Genomic DNA, 17,898 nt, shown 5'->3' on the forward strand with positions numbered 1-17,898 from the left:
AAGGGCTTTATAACTCCTTAAATAATAATAATAAACATTCATTGAATGTTTATGCCCTGAGGAATTTCAATTTTGTTTATATAAAGAACATATATAATTCTCAGGAACACTCTATGATGTAGGTACTGCAGTTATTCCCATATTCAGATGAGAAGTTAAGGCAAAGAAGAAACTAAGTGACTTGATCACAGATAGTAAGTGGCAGAGACAGGATTCTAAGCCTCTTAATCACTGCAGTTTTTTGTAGGTATTGGTGTTTTTGTCATTGTATATTTTGCTTTACTATCTACAAAGCATATAAAAGATCAAAGTCCTCCAAAGGAAAGCACTTAAATTCCCATTTGCCCACAAAGTTTACCTAGAAGTTTACTTAGGAAGTTTAATCCCTCTTTCACAGCATCTCCTTTACTAGATATGACAGAAAAAGCTTCAAGAGCATTTAGTGTGTTGCCTCCAACCTCACAGCTATTTAAAAATGTCAGAGCCACCAGTTTTGGGATACATTGCTGTACTGAAGGACTCAAATAGGAGTAAGGGGCTCAGTTTGCACCCATTTTTTTCCTAATTTTGCCTTCAAGTAATTACTCTGTAATAACACTTACTTTTACAAGTTTGTTCTGCCCTATATCTCAGGTACAATATTAGGTTCTACTATAATTATTATGATTTTGTCACCTGTCCTAGTGAACATTTTTATATTTTTTAATTGCCCTTGAAATAGTTCTTTCTGAAGTCTTTCAAACCCTATTAGACAATTACTTGATGATGGGAAATCTTCTTTTGTCTGTTTCACAATTACTCTTCAGTCTTTCTCAGAGTAGGAACTCAGTAAATGTTTGTTGAAATGAATTAAAAGAAATTGACCTGCAGTGATGGTAAATGGCTCACAACATACCATCATACATTCTTTAAAGTGTACTTAAGTCTAGAGGTTTGAGGATCTAGGCAGATGAGAAATTTAGTTCTATATATATTTATTCAAAGTTCTTACCATGTCTTTCTTTTTTCTTAAATGTACTCCCAATACATTTTGTTGAATTTACATATAATGAAATGTGCATATCACAAGTGCAGAGTTCCCTAAGCTCATTCAAAACTAACACATACAAATAAAATATGATAGTATTTCATCTGTGCACAGGAGGCATCTGAACAGATGTTGTAAAGAAAATTATTTTAATTAATACACTTCTGATATGGGTTGAATTGTGCCCCCCAAAATGTATGTGTTGAAGTTCTTACTCTCAGTACCTCAGAATGTGACCATACTTGGAAATAGGGTCATTGTAGAAATAATTAGTTAAGAATACAGAAATAAAACCAAGTTAAGATTGGAGTTACACTGTCACAGCCAAGGAGAGAGACTTGAACACATTCTTCTCTAGTTCCTCCAGGTAAAAAATGGCCCTGCTGACACCTTGATCTCAGTATTTTAGACTCCAGGACTGAGACAAGAGGATAGAAATTATTTCAAGCATCTTTTCTGACGATATGCCATGAAACTAGAAATCAACCACAGAAAAGCAAAGGAGGACTAAAACAACACTATGGAGATCAAACAACATGCTACTAAGAAAGCAATGGGTCGATGATGAAATCAAAGAGGAAATCAAAAAAATACTTTGAAACAAACAACAATAAAAACACAATCACACAAAAGCTATGGGATGCAGCAAAAGCAGTCCTAGGAGGGAAGTTCATAATGATACAGGCTTTCCTCAAAAAACAAGAATAATCTCAAGTAAACAGCCTAACCTGCCACCTAAAAGGATAAGAAAAAGAAAAGCAAACAAAACCTAAACTCATCAGAAGGAAGGAAATAATAAAGATCAGGGAGGAAATAAAATAGAGATTCAAAAAATAGAAAAAATCAATTAAACCAAGAGCTGTTTTTTTGAAAGAGTAAAAAAAAATTGACACACCCCTGGCCAGGCTCACTAAGAAACAAAGAGAAATAACACAAATAAAATAAGAAAGGAAAATGGAGAAATTACAACTAATATCACAGAAATACAAAAAAAAAAAAAACAGTAAGAATACTATGGACAATCATATAGAAACAAATTGGACAATGTAGAAGAAATGGACAAGTTTCTGGAAACATGCAGTCTATGAAGACTAAATTAAGAAGAAATTGACCACTTGAACAGACCAATCATTACAAATGAAGTAGAATCAGCAATTTAAAAAAAAAACCTCCCTACAAACAAAAGCCCAAGACCGAATGGCTTCACCAGGGAATCATACCAAACATAAAAAGAAGAGCTCATACCAGTCCTTCTCAAACTATTCCAAAAGAGTGAAAAGGAGGGAGTGCTCTCAAACTCATTCTATGAAGCCACCATCCCCCTGATATCAAAACCAAAGGCACAACCAAGGAGTAAAATTACAGGGCAATATCATTGATGAATATAGATGCAAAAGTCCTCAACAAAACATTAGCAAACAGAATCCAATAGCACATGAAAATGATCATACACCATTATCAAGTTGGTTCATCCCAGGGTTACAAGGGTGGTTCATCATAAGCAAATCAATAAATATGATACACCACATCAACAAGAGAAAGGACATAAACCACATGTTCATCTCAATGGATGCAGAAAAATCATTTGATAAAATTCAACACCCATTTATTATAAAAACTCTTACTAAGGTGGGTAGAGAGGGAACATATCTCAACATAATAAAATTACTGATGACAAACCCACAGCCAGCATAGTACTCAATGGTGAAAAACTGAAAGCCTTCCCACTAAAACCTGGAACAAGACAAGGATGCTCACTCTCACCACTTTTATTCAGCACAGTCTTGGTAGTCCTAGCCATGGCAATCAGGCAAGAAAAAGACATGAAAAGGAATCCAAATTGGAGAGAAGATGTAAAATTGTCACTTTATGCAGATGGCATGATACTATATATACAAAACCCTAAAAGCTCTACACAAAAACTACTAGAGATGGTAAAAGTATGGCAAGATAGTAGGATATAAGATTAGATAACATACAGAAATCAGTGCATTTCTTTACACTAATAATGAATTAACAGGAAAAGAAAGTATAGAAGCAATCCATTTTAAAATTGAATCCAAAATAATAAAATATTTAGGAATAAATCTGAACAAGGAGATGAAAGACTTATACATGGAGACTTACACAAAATATTGATTAAGGAAATTGAAGATGACTTAACAAAATGGAAGACATCCCATGCTCTTGGATTGGAATAATCAATATTAAAATGGCCACACTGTCCAAGGCAATCTACCAATTTAATATGATCCATATCAAATTACCCAGGGCATTTTTCACAGAATTACAACAAATAATACTAAAATTTATGTGGAATCACAAAAGATCCAGACCTGCCAAAGCAATACTGAAGAAAAAGAATGAAGCTGGAGGAATAACTCTCCCAAATTCAGACAATACTACAGAGCTACAGTAGTCAAAACAGTGTGGTATTGGCATAAAGACAAACATATGGATCAATGGAGCAGAATAGAGAACACAGAAATAAACCCACAGACCTACAGTCTTTGACAAAGGGGGCAAGAGCATAAAATGGAGAAAAGACAACTCTTCAGCAAGTGATGTTGGGAAAACTGGACAGCAGCATGTAAATCAATGAAGTTAGAGCACTCCCTCACCCCATACACAAAAATAAGCTCACATTGGCTTAAAGCCTTAAATATAAGACAAGACATGATAAACCTCCTAGAAGAAAACATAAGCAAAACATTCTCTGACATAAATCTTAGCAATGTTTTTCCTATGGCAGTCTACCCAGGCAATAGAAATAAAATAAAAAATTAACAAATAGGACCTAATTAAACTTATCAGCTTGTTCACAACAAGGGAAACCACAAGAAAAACGAAATGACAACCTACAAAATGGGACAAAATATTTGTAAAAGATGAGACTGACAAGGACTTAATTTCCAGAATATATAAATGGCTCATACAACTTAACAACAAAAACAACAACAACAACAACAATAAATAAATAAATAAACAATCCAATCCAAAAATGGGCAGAAGACCTAAACAAGCAGTTCTCCAATGAAGACATACAAATGGCCAATAGGCACATGAAAAAATGCTCAATATCACTAATTATCAGAGAAATGCAAATCAAAACTACAATGATATACCTCACACTAGTCAAAATGACCATGATTCAAAAGTTCATAAAAGATAAATGCTGGAGAGGGTGTGGAGAAAAAAAAAAAAAAAACCCTCCTACATTGTTGGTAGGAATGTAGTTTGGTGCAGACATTATGGAAAACAGTATGGAGATTCCACAAAAGACTAAAAACAGACTTACCATATGACCCAGCAATCCCAGTGTTGGGCATATGTCCAGAGGGAACTTTAATTTGAAAAGATACATACACCCCAGTGTTCACAGCAGCACTATATACAATAGCCAAGACATGGCTGCAACCTAAATGACCATTGAAAAATTACTGGATAAAGAAGTTGTGGTATATTTATACAATGGAATACTACTCAATGATAAAACAAAATAAAATAATGTCATTTGCAGCAACATGGATGGACCTGAAGATTATCATTCTAAGTAAAGTAGGACAGAAAAAGAAAGAAAATACCATATGATATCACTCATATTTGGAATCTAAAAAAAAAAAAAGACATTGATGTACTCATCTACAAAACAGAAACATACTCACAGACATACTAAACAATCCTATGGTTACCAGAGAAAGAGAGTAGGAAGGGACAAATTTGGGAGCTTGAGATTTATAAATATTAGCCACTAAATATAAAAATAGATTAACAAAAAAAGGTTTTTCTATATAGCACAGGAAACTATATTCAATATCTTGTAATAACATTTAATGAAAATGAATATATGTATGTACATGCATGGTTGGGACATTACACTGTACACAAGAAATTGACCCACTCATTGTAACTGACTGTAATTAAATTTTTTAAAATTTAAGAAATATGACAAAAAATCAGTGAGCTAAAAGAAAAAGTGAGACACCCCTGGGACAATATAAAGCACACAACATTCATATTGCAGGGATCCCTGAAGAAGAGACAGAGAAAAGGCCCAGGAAAATATCTGAAGAGATAATAGCTGAAAATTTCCCTAATGTGGGGAAGGAAACAGCCACCCAGCCTGGAAGTGCAGTGAGTCCCACCCAGGATTACCCCAAAGAGGAGCCCACCAAGACATATTATCCTTAAAATTTCAAAAATTAAAGATAAAGAGAGAATATCAAAAGTGTCAAGGGAAAAGCAACAAATAACATACAAGGGAATGCCATAAGGTTATCAGCTGCTTTTTCAACAGAAACCCTGCAGGCCAGAAGGGAGTGGCATGATATATTTAAAGTGATGAAAGAAAAACCTACAGCTAAGAATATTATATCCAGCAAGGCTCTTGTTCAGATATTTTGGAGAAATTAAAAGCTTTGCAGACAAGCAAAAGATCAAAGAATTTAGCACCACCAAACCAGCTTTACAACAAATGCTAAAGGAACTTCTCTAAGCCGAGAAGGAAAGGCCACAACTAGAAACAAACAAAGAAAAAAGCTCACTGGTAAAGACAAATTTCAAATACATTCTCAAACCTGTCACATCTTGCCTCCCAAAGGTATTCATTCAGCAATACCGGCATGTCTTCTTGGCCAAATGCTGGGCTGGAGACCTTTAATACACTGGAAACCAAGGCATAGACTCTGTTCCCAGGTGGCTGAGCCTCAGTTATAATAAAATGCAGAGAAAGCTGTTGTAGGCAGAGTACTAGATAATTAAAATTATGACCTATCCCCTTCTCACAATTCTTAAAATCATTATTCATTTTTCTTACCCTGATACTCCTTCAGGATACACAGGATCTTAGCAAAGTTCCCCAGGGCAAAGCAGACTCAGTGCTGGGCAAGGGAGACATTGTGGACCCCACCCTGGCTGTGCTGAGTAGGAGAATTTCCCTTTGACTCCCACTGAGACCTACTGCCCACATTCCACTGTCTCCTAGGTATTCAGGGATAACCCCACTGTCTTGTGAGCAGATCACTTGCTACCCAAAGATCTACATTGCACATACAGAAGGCAACGTGTTTTAAAATATCTCTGCTACTTTACATTGATTGTCAAAGTATTTTACTTAAATTTAGATGTTTACAGGTGGTTGAGGGGAGAGAGGAAGAAAGACAAGTGGACATAGATGGGGTTGGACACAGAATTTCACATGTCTAGGTGTCACAAGGGACAACTTCCACTCAGTGGCTCACCTTATATTTGTGACTTTTAGTAGATTTCCTTTAGCTTCCACATGAGATTGAAGAAGAAAAACATATGTCTCTCTCTCTCTGTATATATAGACACATGCTTTTATAAATATATATAGGTATATATACATTTATACATCATATATATATATATATATATATATATATATATATATATATATATATATATATATATATATACCCTAAAGAAATTCTTAGTTTATAAAACATGTTCTGATGAAGGTTAAATTAGAAAAGACCACTTTTGCAGAGTGGAGTGTTTCTCATAAGCAGTTACACAGGGCCCTCTGGTGGCCTTGTGAGAAATGGCATGAGTGCTGCTTGGCTCCATGGATTTGTTAGACAACATTCACACTTACACAACATCAGTCTTGCTGTTAGAAGAAACCAAATTCTGTAAGTCAAAGTTTTGGTGGTCCCTTGTAGTGGAAGTCCTTGTCTGGACCATGACATAACAGGGCACTTCCTAGGTGCAATGTCTCAGGGAGAGTTGGTGGAGTACCTGAGTCAGGCCCTGGGTCCAGAGCAGAGAACAGAGAGGAGGTCACTGCCTCACAGGACCGGAAGGGAGAGGCTGGGAACATGCTGGGGTCACTTGTCCACATCCCAGCTCTGTGTGTCTGATACATAGAAATTAGCCTATCCAACAAAGGACATTTATGGCATTTTGACATTTATATTAACACTAAAACCTAAATAAAAATGAGAAATCTATCACACAACATATTTATCTAATTTCACCTAAATTTATGTAGAACTTGAAAAAATGAGACCACCCTATATTAATTACCAGTAACTTTTTCAGGTGAGTTATTATCACATCCATTTAAAACTTTAGAAAACATGAATTTAATGGTTGCATAATATTCCTATAATCCTTTTAATTAAAGGACGTGTTTCTATTGTTCCTGCTCCCAGCTTCCTCCACAACTATGTCTTGTTCTTTGAAATTGGAGCCAAATTCTACCCTACACAGGCAGGTTCTAAATCTAGGATCACTCCCTGAACTTCCTGATCTTGGTCTCCATCCTTTTCTCCTAGGCTGGCAAGCACTTCACACCACGTCTTCTGTCTTTCTGTGGATTCAGAGGTTTGCTCAGATCAGAATTCTCCTCAATCAGTTTCCAACCTGCTCTCTGCACAGTGCTTGACCTGTACTAAATTCTCAGTTAAGACCTGGAAACAGTAAATCTAAGTGAGTTTGCATTATTGCTGATGTCACCCTAAACCTAGATTTAAATCCTGGAAAATAATCAGTGTTATCTTGAAGCAAAGGACTGGTTCATTGTTTGCAAGGTTTGTAAACCAGGTACACATCACCTTCGCCTATAACTCAAAGTATGTTCCTGGGTGGTTGAGGAGTTGAAGGATTTTTAAAAGCAAACCCCACAGAATATATTGGTGGGAGACTTGCGAGGAGATTGGAAGGCCTTTGCAGACTGACTACACATTTTTGTAGATGGACCCCAAGTTTTCCATGATTGACTGACATCTACTTAAAGGCTTTACCAAGTGGGACCCTTAGAGTTTTGTTTTGTGGCTTTCTAAGAACTCTGGAGTATTTTACTAAACCCCAGGTCTGTCATGAGCTACACAGTATCTCATGTTTCCCACACCTCCAACTGGCCAAGGGATGTTTGGGATTCTGTACTGAAGGCATTTTCTGGAGGTGAATTTGGCTTTGCATTCAGACTTTGATGTGATGATTTTTGGCCAAGTCCTACAAACTGACACAGAGCCTGTGCTCCTAACCATGAAGTTGGAGCTTCAGCCCAGGCATCTCTTCCTTCTGGTCTTCTGATCTCTGCTTCATCTGCTCCCAGTTAAATCAGGGGCTTCTGTCTTTCCTCTTCTAGGGAGAACCTGGAACTTCTTCCCTCTGAGGACCCATGTTCTCTGCATCAGGGGCTCCATCTCTGGGCAGAGAAGAGAGAAGCTGCTGATCATGAACACACTCAGTTACCTCAGACATTGGGATCACTCTGTCCTTACTTTGATTAGACATGATGGCACTCCTTTTTCCCCATTTGTGGCTTTGGGCCAAAGGTAGAGCTACTTCCCCTGCAGAAGCTGAATGGCAAAGATGCCACTCCTGGAAGCCGGAGCAGGAGTGGTGCAGAGGGTCCCTGCAGGGGCAGCCTGAGGGGTGTCAGGGCCTGTGAGTAGCTCCCAGGGGCCCTGGCATGAGGCTCTAAACTTCCTGCCAATTCTCATGCACCTGATATATTTTCTTAAGGCTCTTTCTACTCATATGAGCTCACCTGGGTGCCGCTAATGTTTTGAAATTCCCTTGGGTGGATCACACCTAGGACACTGCTTTTAAGTCGGTGACCTCCCTTATTTTTAATTTAAAATAAATATTATTTGATGCAAAAAACAATGATAATCACTATCCTTATATATTATACAGACTGACACAGCAGGCCACAAGTAATAAATTATCTGTGATAAGAATAATCAGGACGTGTATATTCAGAGACACATAAGGAACACTGGGGGTCCCAGCACTGCAGGTGAGGGGAGTCAGGAGAGACTGGCTAATACTGAGAGCAGTGTCCTTTGCTCGGGCTCTGGAGCTGTCACAGGCAGGAGAGGTGTAGCTGGCTCTTGGTCTCCAGATGTTTCCACAGTGGGTTCCGGAGCTGGTGCTGTACCTCCAAGAAGGGAAACTATCATCAGTCTGACTGCTTTTCCACATGTCTCCCAAAGACAGGAAAGTCCTCACTGACAATCAGAGATGTCTCAGTCCCAAATCCCACCACCAGGGGGTGTTCTTAGACTGCAGTCCAGGGGAACTAAGCCTCCTCATTGCTCCTGGCCCTGTTCCAGCCTCAGGAGGCTCTGCTCTGTCTGGTCCAGGGCCTTCCCCTTCCCACTCACCCCATCACCCACCCTGCATCCTCCTCACAATCACCCTCTGCCTCTAGGGTCCAGGTGCTCCAGCTGTGCCAGGAGAAATTGGGCCTGGTGCCCCAGGTCTGGGCTAAGCATGCTGAGCTCTATGTAAGCCAGTAGCATCTTCAGGAAGGGGAGTCCTGGGGGCTGGTGGAAATCCTCTGGGCACTGGTGCAGCCAGGTGCCCAGGATGGAGGATTTGGCCTGTGGGTAGCCATGGGGGCAGCAAAGTCAGAGGCCTGGCCTTGACTTCCACACTGCACTCCCAGGGATATGAGCATTTTTGCCTTTGGCTCCTGCTATCCAGAGGCCGGTTCTACTCAATGTCCCATCTAACATGGCAGTCTTGCCAGAGGCAGGTCTGAGCATAGAGGAGGGGTTTCTACAAGACTTTGGAAGTGACAGCCCTTTAACAGTGGTGTGACAACCTCTCCACATCTTCAGGGATGCCTGACACACTGCTCTGTCCCTCTCTGTGCCCCTCCCCACTGGATGTCTCTTCCGTGAGGACAGGCAGGCTGTCTGCTCTGGGCACTTCTCTCTTGGGAAGACAGGAGCTGCTCTATGAGCACCTGACCCAGGAGGGAAAAAGCAGGCTGTGTCTCCCACCAAGAGTTCCCATGGGCCTCCTCACAACTCAGATTTCAGCTTGTGTACCTACCAGCTGTCTAACCCTTCATGGCCCCTGCCTGGATCTCCTCCTGTGCCTGCCACTCACCTCCCAAAGGCAGGCTGAGCTGTCCCCTCAGACTCACTGGGTCCCCTGAGCACCAGCTGAGTCCCCACCATTGAGGTTCCACCAGAGAGCAGGCTGCTTTCCACCTCTTGTGTTCTGGGTCCTAGGAAGGGGATGGAGGTAGGGCTGAGACAGAGAGGGAATGGCTGTGCATTCTCTGAGGGGCTGACTCTGTCCTCTGACATCCTGAATGCTCCTCACAGCACCAAAGCCTTGTCCATGGCTCTCTGGTCCTCCTTTCTTCTTTGCCAGGCTAAGCCCTAAGACTTCTGCTCTCAAGCCAGAATCATAAGTTGTGTGGGGCCATAGTTTTGCCTGCTCCTTCCCATTGACTAAGCCCCAGCTCCACACTGTTTTTGGAGCAGGAAACTCACTGTTCCAGCTGTTCCAGTGTCCATTGTACTCATCACAGTAAGGGAGGGCACATCCCTACGTAGAGGAGAGCAGGAAGCCATCTAATGGACTGTACTAAGAACACTACCTGGATGTGATGTCTAGTGTGACAGTGTGACTCCCAGCAGAATGGAAGCCCTGAACGCAGACCTGGTGTCTTCCTGATGCATTAAACGATGGTTTTTCCTAGAAAATCACCTGTCCTTAGTGGCCCTTCCTATATATTTGAAAAATGAGCTCAACCAACCCCATCACACAGGTCTGAGTGGATCTGGGGCCACACTGCTCCCTCCCAAGGATCCCTGCTCTAACTTTCCTAGGACAGGGACACCTAATCTAATCACAAATCCTTTTTCAACTGTAAATATGAATTTTCTTCTCAGGTGAGCATGAATCCAGCCACTCTATGCTGAATAAACCCATATCCTACCACAAGGAGCATAGCAATCTTGCAGGACTTGTCCCTTTTCTCTCAAAGTGAAGATATCTGCCTTGTGGAAAGTAGTCCCAATTATTGCAAGGCAAATGTCCTTTTAAGTCCATGAAGAAACCCATCCCTTCCCAGATTCCTACTTCACACCAGACTAACTGCTTTTCTCTCCATAAGTAGGTTCCTTTCTCTGGCAAAGTGTGGCTTAGCGACTGTCCAGTGATTATACAGGGATTCTCTTCCAAGCAGGTTTGAAAAATTCCTGGGGTCTGCACCATTCCCTGTGAGACTGAGCCTGGTGTTCTGGCAAGATAATTCCTACTTACTGCAAGTCAAAATTACTCCTAACTCTGGTGAAGTAACCCGTCCATCTTTACACTGTGTTTTATGTTACCCTTGAGTTACTCCTTTTCTCAACATATGCAAATTCCCTCCTAAGAAGCATAGAAACCCAGGCACTCTAGAGCAATTTTTTTAATCTTATCATAATTAGTATGGCAAATATCATGAGATAATCCCTCTTACGAAGTTAAAAATCTCATTGCTCTTGGGAGAGTAATCCCCATTATTGGAAGCCAAATCAGGTCTTAACAGGGGTGAAGAAATTATCGATTATCATCATGAGATTATTTCCATTTGCAGTCCTGATTATAATCCCTTTTTACTGTAAATATGGGTTTCCTCATCAGTTGAGAAGTAGCCAGGCACTCTCAGGTGATCATCCATAACTTTCTCCAGGTGGTGCCAAATCTTATGCGATCTTCCCTTTTATCATGAGATTTAGCCCACTACTCTGGAGAAAGGAATTCTCATTATTGCAAATCAAATCTATTCCCCTCTGAAGGGAAGAAATCACCCCATAGCCAGATTCAGTCCTTCATCACTCCTGAGTCTAAATCCATTTCTCTGTAAGGATGGATTTTTTTTCTCAAGTGAGCATGAATCCAGCCACTCCCTGCTGAATATACCCATATCCTCTCACAAGGGACTCAGCAATCTCTCCAGTCTCTCAGGAGTGTAATCCCTGTTATTAGAAGCCAACTGTGTTCGTAACACAGATGAAGGAATCATCACGGCTAACTATACCCTTTTGCAGTCTTGAGAACAGATCACTTTTACTGTAAATATGGGCTCCCTTCTCAGGCTAGCTGTCACCCAGGCACTCTCAGGTGGTCAATAATAATCCTCTCCCGGTGAAGACAAATCTAGTGAGATTTGCCATTTTCTCATGGGATATAGCCTGTTCTTCTGGGGAAAGTAGTTCACCTTATTAAAAATCAAAACTAATCATTCCCAAAAGGAAGAAATCACTCCACCGACAGATTCTGCCTTTTATCACTCCTGAGACTAACTTCTTTAGTCTGTAAGAATGGATTTTCTTCTCAGGGGAGTGTGAGTCCAGCCTCTCTTGGCTGCATTAACCCATATCCACTCACAAGGGGCTCAGCAGCCTCGTGAGGTTTGTCCCTTCTCTTGGGAATTAACTTGCCAGGATGCCAGGCTTGGTCTCACAGGGAATGTTTCAAGTCCCATGTGATTTTCACCCCTGCTTTGAAGAGAACCCCTGGATAATCAAAGGGCAGCGGCTAAACCACACTTTGCCAGATATAGAAACTCATATATGAGGAGAAACGAAGTTAGTCTCTGGTGTGAAGCAGGAAAGATTCTGGTGATGGAAAAATTTCTTCACAGACTTAAGAGGAAATATGCCTCAGAATAATTGTAATTACACTCCCCAGAGAAGGGGGCTTAGTCTTGTGAGGAAAGGTACAAGCCTTGCGGTACTGCTGAGCCCCTTGTGAGAGGATTTTGGTTTATTCAGCTGAGAGACGCTGAATTCATGCTCACCTGAGAAGAAAATCCACCCTTACAGAGAAAAGGAGTTAGTCTTAGGGGTGATGAAGGACAGAATCTGGTGAAATAATGATTTTTTTTCTTCAAGGAATAGATTTGATTTCCAATAAGAATTACTGTTCCCAGAGGAGGGGGGTGAATCCCTTGAGTAATGGGCAGACTATGTGAGACTTGGCTCCACCTGGAGGTGACTTGGGATGATTACCTAAGAATGCCTGGGCTACTGTTTGCCACAGAAGGAACCCATATTTACAGTTTTATTCTCAGTATTTATTCTCAGGACCGCCAAAAAAAAAAAAAAATCTAGTGTTGATGATTTTTCAACTCTGTGAAGAATAGACTCAACTTCCAATAACAGTGATTACTCTCCCAAGAGCAATGATTTTGTATCTCCAGAAATTAAAAAAAAATCCATGAGATTTGTGATCCTAATTGTGATATGACAAAAAAAATTAATCTCCAGAGAGTGCCTGGGTTTCTACTCTTCTTAGAAGGGAAACTGTATATATTGAGAAAAAGAAATAACTCTCCTGGGTAAAGTAAAACCTAATGTAAAGATGGACGGATTACTTCAATGGAGTTAGGAACAGTTTTTACTTGCAATAATTGGGAATTCTCTTGCCAGAACATCAGTCTTTGTCTCATGGTGAATGGTTCAAATCCCACGAGACTTTCAAACTCACTTGGAAGAGAATACCTGAATAATGACTCGACAGTGACAGTGGCAACCACATGCTGCAAATAAAGAAACTCTACATGCGGAGAAAAGGAGTTACAGCCTCTGGTGTGAAGTAGAAAAGAATCTGGTGAGGGATGGATTTATTCATGTACTTTAAGAACTTTATTTTGCAGTAATTGGGATTTCTCTTGCCAGAGCACTGGTCTTAGTCTTGCGAGAAAAGGGACAAATCTTGTGAGATTGCTGAGCCCCTTGTGAGATATGTTTTTATTCAGCTAAGAGAGGCTGGACTCACACTCACCTAAGAAGAAAATCCATCCTTACAGAGGAAAGGAGTTAATCTCAGGAGTGGTGAAGGGCAGAATCTGGTGATGGAACGATTTCTTCCCTTCAAGGAAAATAATTTGACTTTTAATAATGAGAATTACTTTCTGCAGGGAAGCGGGCTAACTCCTGTGAGAGAAGGGCAAATCTCAGGAGATTTGGCCCCATCTGGAGAGGTTTAGGGGTGATTCCCTGAGAGTATCTTGGGCTACTGCTTGCCTGAGTAGGGAACCCATATTTACAGTTGATAAAGTATTTGTGGTTCCATTTGGTGTCCCTGTCCTAGGAGAGTGAGAGCAGGGGTTCCTGGGAGGGAGAAGTGTGGTCCCAAAAGCCCATCAGACCTGTGTAATAGGGCCGGCTGAGCTCATTCCACACTGATACAGGAAGGCCAAGTAGGACATGTGCTTTTCTAGGGAAAACCATCATTTAATGCATCAAGCAGACATCAAGCCTGCTCTCCAGGGCTTCCATTCTACTGGAAGTCACACTGTCACAACAGACATCACATTCATGTAGTCCTCTGTAAAATCATGTGACAGCTTCCTGGTCTCGTCTAGATATGGGTGTGTCCTCTCTTACTGTGATGAGTAAGCATACCCCAGGACCAGCTGAACAGTGAGTTTCTTTGATTGAAGGAGGAACTCCCTGCCCCCAAAACACTGTGGAGCTGTGAGCTCCATGAATGGGCAGGTGCAGGCAGAACCCTTGATTCCACTCATCTTATGATTCTGGATTGAGAGCAGAAGACCTGTGGCTTCTCCTGGCAAAGAGGAAAGGAGAACTGGAGAGCTGTGGGCAAGGCTTTGGTGCTGTGAGGAGCATCTGGGAGGTCAGAGAAAAGAGTCAGCACCTAAGAAATCCATAGCCATTCCCTCCCCACTTCAGACCTGCCTCCACACCCTTCCTGGGGCCCAGAAAAAGGGATAGAGAGCAGCCTGCTCAGCCTCTGTTGGAGCCTCAATGGTGGGGATTCATCTGGCATGCAGGGGACCCAGTGAGCCTCAGGGGACAGCTCAGGTGAGTGGTGGGGGCAGGAGGAGTCCCAGGCAGGACCCCTGGAATATCAGGCAGCAGGTAGGTGCAGGAGCTAAAGTCTGAGATGTGAGGAGGCCCACAGGAAGCCTGGGTGGGAGTCTCAGCCTGTTCTTTCCCTCCTGGGTCAGATGCTCACAGAGCAGCTCCTGTCTTCCTGAGAGAGTAATGCCCAGAGCAGGTAGCCTATCTGAACTCACAGCACTGACATTCAGCGGGGAGGGGCAGTGAGAGGGACAGAGCAGTGTGTCAGAGCAGTGTCCTTGAAGATGTGGAGAGGTTGTCATACCACTGATCAAGGGCTGTCACTTCTGAAGGCTTGTCAGTCCTACCTCTGTGTCCAAGCCTACCTCTGCCAAGACTGACAGGTTTTTTTTTTGGTTTTTTTTTTTTAGCTTGACTCCTTTTATTGTGAATTAGTTCGCATGCAAAGCTATTGAAAACTGCAATTAGTTTTTTTTTTACATTTTTTATTGATTTATAATCATTTTACAATGTTGTGTCAAATTCCAGTGTTCACAATTTTTCAGTTATTCATGGACATATACACACTCATTGTCACATTTTTTTCTCTGTGAGTTATCATAACATTTTGTGTATATTTCCCTGTGCTATACAGTGTACTCTATTCTACAATTTTGAAATCCCAGTCTATCCCTTCCCACCCTCCACCCCCCTGGTAACCACAAGTCTGTATTCTCTGTCTGTGAGTCTATTTCTGTCCTTTATTTATGCTTTGTTTTTGTTTGTTTGTTTGTTTTTGTTTTTGTTTTTTAGATTCCACATATGAGCAATCTCATATGGTATTTTTCTTTCTCTTTCTGGCTTACTTCACTTAGAATGACATTCTCCAGGAGCATCCATGTTGCTGCAAATGGCATTATGTTGTCGGTTTTTATGGCTGAGTAGTATTCCATTGTATAAATATACCACATCTTCTTTATCCAGTCACCTGTTGATGGACATTTAGGCTGTCTCCATGTCTTGGCTATTGTAAATAGTGCTGCTATGAACATTGGGGTGCAGGTGTCATCCTGAAGTAGATTTCCTTCTGGATACAAGCCCAGGAGTGGGATTCCTGGGTCATATGGTAAGTGTATTCCTAGTCTTTGAGGAATCTCCACACTGTTTTCCATAGTGGCTGCAGCAAACTGCATTCCCACCAGCAGTGTAGGAGGGTTCCCCTTTCTCCACAGCCTCTCCAGCATTTATCATTTGTGGATTTTTGAATAACGGCCATTCTGCCTGGTGTGAGGTGATACCTCATTGTAGTTTTGATTTGCATTTCTCTGATAATTAGTGATATTGAGCATTTTTTCATGTGCCAAGACTGACAATTTTGATGGTATATGGATTAGAACTGGCCTCTGAATGACAGGAGCCAAAGGCAAAGAATCCCACAGCCCCACAGGGCTGCCCTGGGAGAGCAGTGTGGAAGGAAAGGCCAGGCCTCTGACTCTGCTGCCCCCTGACAACCAGCAGGGCCACGTCCTTCATCCAAGGTACCTGCCTGCACCAGTGTGCAGATTTCCACCAGCCCCCAGAATTTCCCTGCCTGAAGATGCTACTGGATTACATAGAACTCAGCATGCCTGGCTCAGACCTGAAGCACCAGGCCCAATTTCTCCTGGCACAGCTGGAGCACCTGGACCCTAGAGGCAGAGGGTGATTGTGAGGAGGATGCAGGGTGGGTGATGGGGCGAGTGGGAAGGGGAAGGCCCTGGACCAGACAGAGCAGAGCCTCCTGAGGCTGGAACAGGGCCAGGAGCAATGAGGAGGCTTAGTTCCCCTGGACTGCAGTCTAAGAACACCCCCTGGTGGTGGGATTTGGGACTGAGACATCTCTGATTGTCAGTGAGGAGTTTCCTGTCTTTGGGAGACATGTGGAAAAGCAGTCAGACTGATGATAGTTTCCCTTCTTGGAGGTACAGCACCAGCTCCGGAACCCACTGTGGAAACATCTGGAGACCAAGAGCCAGCTACACCTCTCCTGCCTGTGACAGCTCCAGAGCCCGAGCAAAGGACACTGCTCTCAGTATTAGCCAGTCTCTCCTGACTCCCCTCACCTGTAGTGCTGGGACCCCCAGTGTTCCTAATGTGTCTATGACTATTCAGTTCCTGATTATTCTTATCAGTTATTACTTATTATGTGCCCTATTGTGTCTCCCTGGGTAATATATGTGATTGATTATCACTTTTTTTTGGATTAAATAACAATTTTACAAATTAAAAATAAGGCAGGTCACCTGTTAAAGAAAGTGCCCTGGATGTGATCAATTAAGCTCATATGAGCAGAAAGAGACTTAGATGAGAATCTGCAGGAATCTCAGAGCCTCATGTCAGGGGCCTGGGAAGTGACCACAGGCCCTACCACCCCTCAGAGTCCCCCAACTGTGACTCAATACAGACCTAGGGTTAAGTTACATACTCTCAAGTTCTTAGAAAACCACAAATCAAAACTCTAAGTAGACCTCTGAAGCTGCTAAGGGTCCCACTTGGTAAAACCACTAAGGAGATGCTCTGATGTCAGCCAATCATGGAAAATTTGGGGTCCATCGGCAAGAACGTGTAGTCAGTCTGCAAGGGCCTTCCATTCCCCTTAGAAGTCTCCCAACTATATATTCTCTGGGGTTTGCTTTTAAACATCCTTCAACCTCTCAACCACCTAGGAACACACTTTCAGTTACACGTAAAGGCTGTGTATTCCGGGTCTGCAAGCCTGGCAAAAACTAAACCAGTTCTTTTGCTTCAAGTTAACCCTGATTCTTTTCCAGGATTTAATTCTAATTTTAAGAGAACATCAATAATAATGCATAACTCATTTAGAGTTACTGTACAAAGAGCAGACTGGGCATTGATTGAGGAGCATCCAGGTTTCGGAGGAGCTCTGAATCCACAGAAAAAGAGAAGACATGGTGTGAACTGCCTGCCATCCTAGGAAAGAATGGTAGAGATCATGATCAGGGCAAAAAACACATGATCATCTGAATAGATGCAGAAAAAGCATTTGATAAAATTCAACACCCATTTATGATTAAAAAAAAAAAGAAAAACCTTACCAAAGTGGGTGTAGAGGGAACATATCTCAGCATAATAAAAACTGTTTATAACAAACCTACAGCCAGCATAGTACTTAACAGTGAAAAACTGAAAACCTTCCCACTAAAATCTGGGAAAAGACAACATTGTCCACTCTCACCACTTCTATTCAACATAGTCTTGGAAGTCCTAGCCACAGCAATCAGGCAAGAAAAAGAAATAAAAAGG

The sequence above is a fragment of the Camelus bactrianus genome, chromosome 19, assembly GCF_048773025.1.
Source record: "Camelus bactrianus isolate YW-2024 breed Bactrian camel chromosome 19, ASM4877302v1, whole genome shotgun sequence".
Lineage (NCBI taxonomy): Eukaryota > Metazoa > Chordata > Mammalia > Artiodactyla > Camelidae > Camelus > Camelus bactrianus.